The sequence below is a fragment of the Rhipicephalus sanguineus genome, chromosome 4 (assembly GCF_013339695.2).
Source record: "Rhipicephalus sanguineus isolate Rsan-2018 chromosome 4, BIME_Rsan_1.4, whole genome shotgun sequence".
NCBI lineage: Eukaryota > Metazoa > Arthropoda > Arachnida > Ixodida > Ixodidae > Rhipicephalus > Rhipicephalus sanguineus.
This window is the reverse complement of record NC_051179.1, coordinates 122,914,546-122,925,200: the sequence shown is the minus strand read 5'-3', so window position 1 is coordinate 122,925,200 and position 10,655 is coordinate 122,914,546. Positions and strand designations below refer to the sequence as shown.

General features: G+C 49.9%; 2 pseudogenes; one reads left to right on the top strand and one right to left on the bottom strand.

The window, feature by feature from the left end:
* Nucleotides 1–1,823: 1,823 nt before the first annotated feature.
* Nucleotides 1,824–2,438, bottom strand: LOC119390633 (uncharacterized; annotated as a pseudogene).
* Nucleotides 2,439–4,562: 2,124 nt separating this feature from the next.
* LOC119391574 (putative nuclease HARBI1) lies at nt 4,563–5,866 on the top strand (annotated as a pseudogene).
* Nucleotides 5,867–10,655: the final 4,789 nt, after the last annotated feature.

Here is a 10,655-nt window from a genome sequence, read left to right as displayed (position 1 = left end):
TGCAGGCGTATTTGAAGGCTGCCTTTTATCGCACACTGCCTCTTTTTTTCCTTTGCGTGTTTGTCCTTCACCTGTTTCTTAAACTCTTCCTCGTTCATATTTAAAGACGATAGTCTTTCTTGGGGAACATAAACGCAGAAATTTTGGTCTGTCTGTCTTTCTGTTTGTCGGTATGTCACCCGATTCAGCCACCCGGCCAAAGCTGAACCACTTGCTTACCGCCCACCCATTTTGAACTGGCACGGCTGTTCATACTTCTGAACGTTGTCGATCAAAAAGTAAGTATTACGCATATCTGAGGCGCAACATCGCTAGGTAAGTATGAGGTGGTGTGTTCCTTTAATGGAAAATGCATAGATACGTAATTCTAAAGACCCTAGTTTCTTAAGCTGCGCTGAAAATGTCATGCAAGGAAACCCTCTGCACAAGCTCATGTTTCCCGACGTATTGCCAGATGGCGTCCATATTTCACGCAGCGCCTCCTCTATCGTCTTTTGACGGCATTTGCAGCGGAGCACGCAGATACGCGGCCAATTTTTTAATGAAGCAAATATCGCGTCTGCCTTAAAGTATTCAGTGTTCTTCGATATCATCACATGTGACACCACACAAGTGGACCATAAAATGAAAAAAAAATCGAAACATAGGTGTTAGAGGATTTTTTTAGCATGTCACAGGCTTAACTCCCTCACTCCTAACTCGCCAGTGTGCTGCAAGATTTCCACGTGCCTTCGTGAACTCGGTCACGTTTTTGAGGAATGCTGAAGGATTCAGTGGAATTGTGTGAGTGTGTCGAGACACCGTTTACAGATAGTGGGCCTCCCAAAGCGTGCAACATATTCTGGTACCACACGACAGGATATTACCAGTGGATTTGCTGCACTCGTTAAAAGGACCGACAACCAATTTTTGTGGTGCCTATTTTCTTTATCGCAACAGAAAGCTTACCGATGAGAGTGCCTAATCACGGAACGGTAACGTTGAAAAAAGCCGTGAAACATGTGATCAGAATTTTTCTATCTGCGGCGAATATGAAGTCGTAAACACAAGTGACAACCCCATGCTGCAAACAGCGCGAGAGCCGTTCGTGTTCGAGCGCGGCGGTTTGGTGCGCACGCGTGCGCCGCGGCTCGACATGTTCCACTGGCTACCGCGAAGGCAGCGCCGCTTCTCACCTTGCAACTTTTTTTACCTCGTAAGCAGCACAAAAGATACGCCGCGAGAGCGGGCTACAGGTGGCAGCACCGTCGCCGCGCTAGTGTGGATAGGCGGTTGTCGGCGCGTATACGAACGTGGACAACAACGTTTCGATGTGAGCGATGTGACCCGATTTCCGGCAAACAGAATGCGTTAACTGCAGCTTTGTGATAATATGTGCGCTCTTCATTCCCGAATTATTGCACGAAGAGCGCCGAACGTTACAATTAGTTGTGAGAGAAGCGCATTCAGCCAACGAACGGGTTGCTCGCCTTCGGCGACAGTCGGCTTTTTCGCAATGGGTGACGTTTTCTTGTTGTTTTATTTGTACATGTTGTGGGTTTCTTGGCTTACTGCAACCCGTCCGGAGTTATGGTAAGGATGACAGAGGTCTCAAGGAACAACAGAAAAAAACATTTGTTTTCGGGGCTCACGCATCGACTGCTGTCTTCGGCGGTTCCGGCCTCACTCCCCTCGGCAGTGCGCAGGCTGTCCCTTTTTAAGCCGCGCGGCGGGGGCCACGCGCACCGCCTCTGCGCAGCTCGTGGCGTTCTCTCGCCAAGCTGGTGGGCGTGGTTCCCACACGTCCCCCCCCCCCTCAAAAAAAAAAAAAAACGGAGGAGACGTCACACGTCGTTGATGTCTATGTCTAATATGACGTCCTCCCTTATGGCTTGCGGGCGCGCCAGGCAGGAGGTCGGGCCGAAGGCTGCGTAGTATGAGGAGTGCCTGTGTTACTGCCTCCTCGTCATTTGGGACGTGCTGCCGTGCCCGTTCGGCTGCCGCGCGTTCCGCATGTAGCGGACTGGCGCGATGAGTGCTGCGGTGTATTTCCGGTACCCCGCACAGGGCGCAAAGAAGGCGCCGCTCCTCCTCCGTGTATGACGCGCCGGGTTCGTTCGGGTGGCGGTCCTCCAGGGTCAGTCCACGGAAGGGTTCTGGGACGTCTCTGCCGTGAAGAGATCGGGGGACCTCAGGCTGGTCCTCCGTGGGCAGCCGGGATACCCAACCCACGGAGGTTTGCCCCGATAGTACGGTCCACGTGGCGACGTTGTCGAGTGGCCGCACGATTCCACAGGTCCGGCAGGCTCGTGGGTAGGGGCGGGTATACTGCGGCCCTGCCCGATGAGGAGCTGAGGGCGCAGGCCTGGCATACGGGTGGCGTCGTCGGCCCTGGGCTCGTTGGCGGCGATCCATACTGCAGGCGAAGCAGGCAAATCCCCACCCGGGAAAAAAACGAGGTTAGCGTTTGTGTAACCGCCAGACTGAACCATACAGCACGGTTTATTAGACGACAATAAAGTCCCACAATAACAGGCCTTTTGCGAGCGCTTACAAAATTCTTCCTCCTCAGGAAAACTGGGGTAAGCTAGAATTGGGGGGGGGGGGGGGAAAACAGCACAGGCGGAGGAATATGCGTTAGCTCCCCGACCCCTTTCTGCATCGTCACCGGGGACGCAGGTTGTACCACTTGCTTGGCGGTGTCTGTGACTGTTTGGCTGAGCTCTGGTGGGGGATGTCCGGGTCCGCAGCTGCTGCGTGTTGTCGTGCAAAAAATGGTTTCAGGTCTGAGACATGAATAGGTCCACACGCTTGATTAGTTAGACAATCTTTCAGCATGTACGAGAGGCTGGATTTCTGGGTCATTCTATACGGTCCGTCCCACCTGTTAGCTAAGGAAGCGGCAAAACCTTTCGAGGCGTCGCTGAGCGGGTGTGTCCGCTTCAACACCAAGTCCCCAACCTCAAAGCTAACGTTTTGTCGACGCTTGTCATACTGTCCTGCCTGTTCCATTCGGGACACATCGAGGTGCTGTCTGGCTTATTGTACCGCGTCGGTCAGCCTCTGTCTCAGGTCCCCTGCAAACTTTGAATAAGGCCTTGAAGAAGCGGTTGCACATGTCAAAGCACTGTCCTGCGGAAAGCTCAATTATTTTCCCAGGTTAAGTTGAGCAGGAGTGAAACCTGTTGAGCGATTAACTGTCGTCCTAGTTGCGAACGCTATTTCTGCCAATTTCACATCCCAGTCTTTATGACGCTCAGTATGCGCGACAAGCATAGATTTCAGATTTCGGTTTACCCGTTCCGTGATGTTGGCTTGCGGGTGATACACAGACGTGCGCTTGTGACGAATTCCCAAGGCGTCACAGGAATCCGTGAACACCTTGCTGGTGAAGTACGTCGCGTTGTCCGTGATCAGCTGGGCAGGGAATCCGAACCTCGTGAAGGTTTCGAGAAGGCAGTCCCATACTTTCTGCGAAGTGAGCTTGCGCAAAGGGAACAATTCAACCCATTTCGTGAAATGGTCAGTCACAACAAGCAGATACTGGTTTCGCCGCGGACTCATGGGAAACGGGCCCATTACGTCACATGCAACAATCTGCCATGGCGATGTACTCTCAACTGACTGCATTGTTCCTAACGGTAAACCCCCACGTGGTTTCGCCTTTTGACAAACTGAACAGGAACGCGCGTAGCGTAATACATCCTGTTTCAACCCTGGCCAGGTTACCGTACGACACAGCTTCTCGTAAGTCTTCTGCCCTGAAGAGTGACCAGCTAAAGCACTGTCATGGTAGTACTTTATGAAGGATTTGCGAAGTTTGCGAGGAATAACAACTCGAAACGGTGACTCCATACTGCCATTGTCAACCTGAGGAAAGTACCGGAACAAGAGGCCTCCTTCTCCGAGCATGTAGCATTCAGTCTCCTCGTCGCTTCTGGTGTCAGTTGGATCACGAGCCGCTAGCTTTTCTGACACCTTACGACAAAGGCCATCGCCTTGCTCTGCTGCAAGGAGCTCCGGTTTACTCACCAAAGTACCCCAACGTGACTGCATTGTCACAGCTGGTGTCGTAACCGCACACACTGTTTCCGGCTCGACCTGGGGTTCAATACACAAAGGTGCACGTGATAGTGCGTCAGCAACTGTTGGTGAATTCCATTGGCAGATTCGGAGCACTTCCGGTAGCAGTTTTTCTGCTCCATTCGGAGCAAGCCTGTTCCATTGGCAGATTGAGAGTGCTCCCTGTATGTTTCATTGGCAGATCCGGAGCGGCCCCGTCGCGAAATCCACTCCACGGAGCAACTCTCTCTACTCCGCGAAAAGCGGCGGATTCAACCGGAAGTCGCAAGCGCCCCGCGCGTGCGCAGTGCGTGGCGTACCACGTGATCGACCAACGCGCTGTCCAAGCCAGTCCAAGCGCGCCCGTTCACTCCGCGCGCCAAGAAGGCAAGTCGCGTCTCGGGAGAAAAATGAGTGGTGCGTCGCAGCGTCAACTTGCGCTTTTGCAGCTCGCCGAGAGCGATGATTCGAGCTCTAGTTCCGGATCTACCTGTGAGGACTCAAGCGATGAAGAAGCTTTGGAAGCTGGCGTATACGAACACGTTTTTGACGTCATGTTTCGGCCGCCGGACAAGAAACCGAAAGTTGAGCATTTCGTCGACGACGTCGTCCGCCAGTACTCGGATGAAGAGGTAACAATTAACGCATCCCTTTCGGAAGTTCGCATTTTAACACTCTTTACTTTTGCTGGCGAAATGCAGTTCCGAAGGCACTTCAGGTTGTCTCGGCGTGTCGCCACCGAACTGATAGCAGGCTTCGCGTCTTCTCCGATGTGCCCGACAGACAATCACGATGGCAAGGCTGCGAAGTCTGCGGAGACGCACATTTTGTCCTTCATTTGGTAAGTAATTTGGTGAGTAATTGTTATTGCTGTCTCTTCTTAAATTCGTCCCGCGAAATTGGGCACTAAAGTGTGCCGCCTGATCTCCTTACTGCGCAGGTATGCAGCCAACAAAACATGCATGCGGGATGTGGCCGACAGATTCAACCTGGCTGAAAGTACTGTACACAGGGTACTGCAAAGAGTGGCAGACTACCTGTGTACGCTAGGTCCAACTGTCCTCACATTTCCCCGTGACCTGGAGAAGCTGTCCAGAGATTTCGAGAAAGTATGTTCACCTAACTCTTAACGCTTGAAAATAGACTGACGAACTGTTGGTCCTTTTTCTGCAGGTGTCGGGTGTGCCTGGTGTTGTTGGGTGCATAGACGGTTGCTACATTCGCATCCAGTGCCCCGAAAACAAGAAGCTTCGACATACGTCAACAGACACCACTTCCTCTCAATGACATTGCAGGCTGTGTGCGACAACAAGAGGCGATTCAGTGACGTGCTCGTTGGAAGCTCGAGCAAGATACACGATTCCCGTGTCTTTCGCCTGTCCTCGCTTGCCAAAAAAATCCCAGGGATATGCCAAGGTGGCAGGTATCACATCCTAGGTGACGCAGCATACCCTGTAATGGAGCACTAACAAAACAGAAGAAAAAATTCAATGAAAAATTTTCGGCAACCCGCGTGCTGATTGAAAACTCGTTTGGGATCCTGAAGAAACGCTTCCGCCAGCTTATGTATCTGGAGCTGCGGACTGTCAAGTGGCTAAATGTGTTTATGCTTGCTTGTTGCATCTTGCATAATCTGTGCATCGACACAGGCGACCAACTGCTCGATGACAGTGATGAAGAGGAGGCTAACGATGATGTACCATGGTCCAAGTGGACAGACAGCGATGAATGTGAAGAAGAGGATACTGAAGAAGACGCAGCACTACGTAAGCTCGGCGAGTTGAAGCGAGAGAAAGTGTTCCAAAAAATGTTTGGGGGAAAATGAAAAATCCGCAAATGACTTCCTGCTTCGATATCGTGAAAGACCACCATTAGTAGCTGCTCCGTTGATATAGGTACTTGTTCTATGGGAGAAAATAAACAAAAGTTTTACAGATATAATTCGCTTGTACATTCTGGTCGCTTCTTTTGTTCTTGTTTTTCATTCCACCATCATTATATTCATTTTTTTTGCATAATAATATGCCTGTGCAAATACTGTGTGTGAATGTACACAGCGTGATGTTAATATATATATATTAACATTAATATATATATATATATATTATATATATATATTAATATATATATATTATATATTAATATATATAATAACTAGAAGAATAAGGATGGGTTGGGGCTCATTCGGGAAGCATTATCAAATCATGACTGGTAATCTACCACTATCCCTCAAGAGGAAGGTATATAACAGCTGCATCTTACCGGTACTTACCTACGGAGCAGAAACCTGGAGACTTACAAAGAGGGTTCAACTTAAATTGAGGACGACGCAGCGAGCGATGGAAAGGAAAATGATAGGTGTAACCTTAAGAGACAGGAAGAGAGCAGAGTGGGTCAGGGAACAAACGGGGGTTAAGGACATCATAGTTGAAATCAAGAAGAAGAAATGGATATGGGCCGGGCACGTAGCACGTCGGCAGGATAACCGGTGGTCATTAAGGGTAACTGACTGGATTCCAAGAGATGGCAAACGCGTGAGGGGGAGACAGAAAATTAGGTGGGTAGATGAGATTAAGAAGTTTGCAGGTATTACGTGGCAGCAGAAAGCACAGGACCGGGTTGATTGGCGGAACATGGGAGAGGCCTTTGCCCTGCAGTGGGCGTAGACAGGCTGATGATGATGATGATGTAAATGAAAAAGATCCTCTTGGAAAGCAGCAACAAGGTGCGCGTTAAAGACCACCAGGTGGTCAAAATTTCCGGAGCCCACCTCCATACGGCGTCTCATTACAAAATCGTGGTTTCGGGACAATAACCCCCCCCCCCCTAAAAAAAACAGCAAGAAGATAAGCTTTTATTTTCGACGTTTCAGCAGGTCGTTAAAAGTGCCCCAAAAGCTTAAAGGCCGAACCATATAGAGCGTTTTTGCCGGCGTTTTCCCGGCGTTTCGTACGCCGGCGTCCTTCGACGTCGACGCTACCGGTGACGGTGGCCGAAACGTCCACTTCTGGACGGTCCAGACATCACGGGCGGCAGCGTCGACGCCGGAAGCAGTTCGATGGACGCAGAACCAATCAGCGTGCGGCTGGCAGCGACTTCCGCTACGTAACGGCGTCGTTGCTGCTGCCAAAATGGCTGCCGCCCGCCTCGAATCTAATAAGTCGTCGCCGTGCGCTGTGTGGCCCTTAAGTTCTCAACTGATGCTTGTATTTGACTTAGCTTGTTCCCTAGAAGCTTCGACAGCAAAGTGCTCGTGATATCTTTGAACTGTTTCCGAGAGCCGTACTCAAGTTCATCGGTAGGCTTAGCAGAAATGAGTGTATTGGCCGAATACGTGGCCTCAAAGATGTACGGCAGCTTCAAGCTCAGAGGCCATGTATTACAAGTTCGTGGTTCTTCTTAATGCCAATAGCTGGCGCTACAAGTCAAATTAAAGAAAAAAAGACTTTTCGGTGGCACTGTGGCTCGTTTTTTTTTTTTTTTTTTTGCACCACAGAACTGCAAATGAGACATAAAAGCTATAATCAGGAGTATATCTTGTTGGTCCATTGACAGAAACTACACTGCTTTACGAGGTGTCAGGTTCATTCCCTCTGGTCACACTGTGCGACGCTGAGTTAACGCTCTGGTTTGCCGCCCTCTCTGACGGCGTTGATGCGACGACGCCGAGGGACGCAACGTCAGAAAACGCTGGCAAAAACGCTGTATATGGTTCGGCCTTAAGGCCCGAACACACGTACGCGTTGCAGCGCGTCAACGCGTGACTTTTTGACGCGGCGTCGCGCCCTCTCCCTATGGAGAGGGAGGGCGCGCAGCTTCGCGTAGCCGCGCGCCCTTTCTCCCCATAGGGAAAGGGCGCGACGCTGCGTCAATAAGTCACGCGTTGACGCGCTGCAACGCGTACGTGTGTTCGGGCCTTTAAGGCTGTAAATGGTCGTCTAAAAGCGCCTCGCTTACGGCTTGTGTGCAGGTGCCCTGTCACTCGCACGTGTGCGTAGAAATTACACACCTGTTTCTACGTACACGTGCGAACTGCACGTGAGACCCACAGGCCATGTTCTTAGAACTTGCACACCTATTTCTACGTACACGTGCGAACTGCACGTGCGACCCGCAGGCCATGTGTACTTAGAACTTGCACACCTATTTCTACGCACACGTGAGGCCCGCAGGCCATGTGTACTCAGAAATTGCACACCCTTCACATATATATTTTCTTACAACTCCTATCGTTGTCTCTGGCGCTTCCCGTTTAATCGTTCAGCGGATCGCTATATGTGTAAATGAATAAATAAATGGAACATACGTATTTTTCGAATATCTACCACCACTAAACCAAGCTCGTAAAGAGACTGTTACCTGTCCGTAGCAAACTTTTTTGTTGCGGATCACCACCCCAGGCTCTGAAACAAACAATTGTTTAATAAAATGAGTTCTTCTCTTATGCATAAAATCAGTTTATTTACTTTCACTCATCATTGTAATCCGCACTTATGCCAAGGGCACGGGTCAGTAATGCCATTTTCTCATTGTGCTGCCTCGCCCTCTCTTGCCGGCTTGCTTCTTTCTGTTTTTTTCTTTCTTCGTGTCGTGCTACTCTCTGCGCTTCCTTCTGCGCTTGCAGCTGCTTCATTTCGTCAAGGAAAAATTTCATGTCTTGCAGTCTAGATGTGGAAGGACGCGGTGGCCTTGTTTTTTGTTTTTCAGCAGTGTTTGATTGCCCACTCGATGTACTCTGACTGCTCTGCGAGCTTTGCGTTTCTTCATCAGGCGTCTCCTCCACCTCTCCTGACGAACGTCCTTTTCTGCTGGACATGCTCCCGGTATCTTTTCTCGAAACGACGCCGTGGCCATCTCGCAACTCCTCTGGTTCGAGGCTGTCGTCCTGAGCGGCTATCTTGGCCAGCTCCTCGTCGTATGGCACGTCGCTGGGTGAATTGCCAGACTTCTTGTTATGAGTAGTTGCCGATGTCTTGCGCCTAATTACAGTCTTAAATCGGCTGCAGCATTGCTCACCGGTCCTCGTTATCCCCATCGTTTTTTTCATGGGTCCCACCTGTGCGAAATATTGCTCGTAATAGTCGAGCATCAACTTCGTTTCGCCCGCCCTCCATTCGCAGGCTGCACCTGAAAATTTTGAAACGACAATTAGGTATGTCATATCAAAAATAGCGGCAAATGGGCTTACTGCAGCGGCTGGTCCTCTGGCTTGCTCCACTGGCTTCATGCTGCTGTGGAACATTCACACTGCTTCCAGAATCTGAGACTCAAAACAGAGATCCAAATTTTATTCCTCAACAAGGAAAGATTACGACAAGGACAGGTAAAAGCTGTAAGAACAGATTCCCTAGTACACAAGGTCGCATAAAGCGAGAACAATGTGAGTTACAGAACATCACCACGAAAAATTATAACGTCACTACGAAAGGATTATAAAGCAGGTATAAAGAGAAAAAAGCGGATATAAGGAGACTACGCAGCACGTGCGGTTAGACCCATCTTATTTTTACTGCTAATAATTAAACAGTTCATTAGTAACCCGAAAAACCGCACCTGTGTTTATTTCAACGAACGTGAAAGACAAATAATGCAGCATCTTTTCTGACGAACTATGTGCATTTTTCACTGGGATATCAAACAAAGTAACTGACTCATGAATAATCATTAATGGCTCGGTTTTTTTTTTTGCAGGCACTTGGAAACCGCAAAAGAACAAATCAGCTTCGGTAAGAATAATGTTACCATTGAATTATGGAGTAAACATGTCAGGAAGGAAAATCAAGCTTAGATTATGGGGTTCAGTTATGTTGCTAGCGGTTAATCAACAAACGACGTAAAATAGGCTTCAAATTAGGACAATGCATCCATGCTACTGTTCCATGAACTTCACACACGGCGGCACCATGCAATGCGAAATACTGCGTGAGCACGCACAGAGCAGGACACATGCGAGAAAGTTATTTTTTTATTTTTTTTTACAATGACCAAATCCACTCACCTGCCGTGTTGGCACATGCCGGGTTCGTGACCGATGAGAGGAGGACGCTTACACCCGCTGTCGCTTCCATCTGAGCACAGGAGGCAAATATTTAGAACCAAACTTCCAAGTACAGCTGACGCGCGAGTTCAAACCGAACAGGTTGAGAATCGAAAACGGCGCTTACGCGAGGAATGCTGGGTGCTTCCGGAAGCGGATGTGCGCTAGCGCCCCCTGCCATTTGCTCCAGCGAGAGCGCCTGTGTTCCATTGGTAGATTCCCGCCGGAGTGGATTGCGCTACTCCGCCGGAGTGGCGTGCTCCGGCGCACTCCACTCCGGCCACTCCGAATCCGCCAATGGAATTCACCATGCGTTAGTGCTACCCTTCTTGTACTCAATGACATAGTCGTAGCGCTGCAAGGTAAGCGTCCATCGGGCCAATCGTCCCGAGGGGTTATGCAATCGTTTCAGCCAAGAGAGCGCTTGGTGATCAGTCTGAATGACAAACTGAGCCCCGTCCAAAAACATGTCGAACTTCTTTAATGCGAAAATGATAGCCAGGCACTCTTTTTCTATTACCGAGTAGTTGCGTTCCGCCCCGGTCAGAGTGTGGCTTGCGAAGGCAACGGGCCTCAG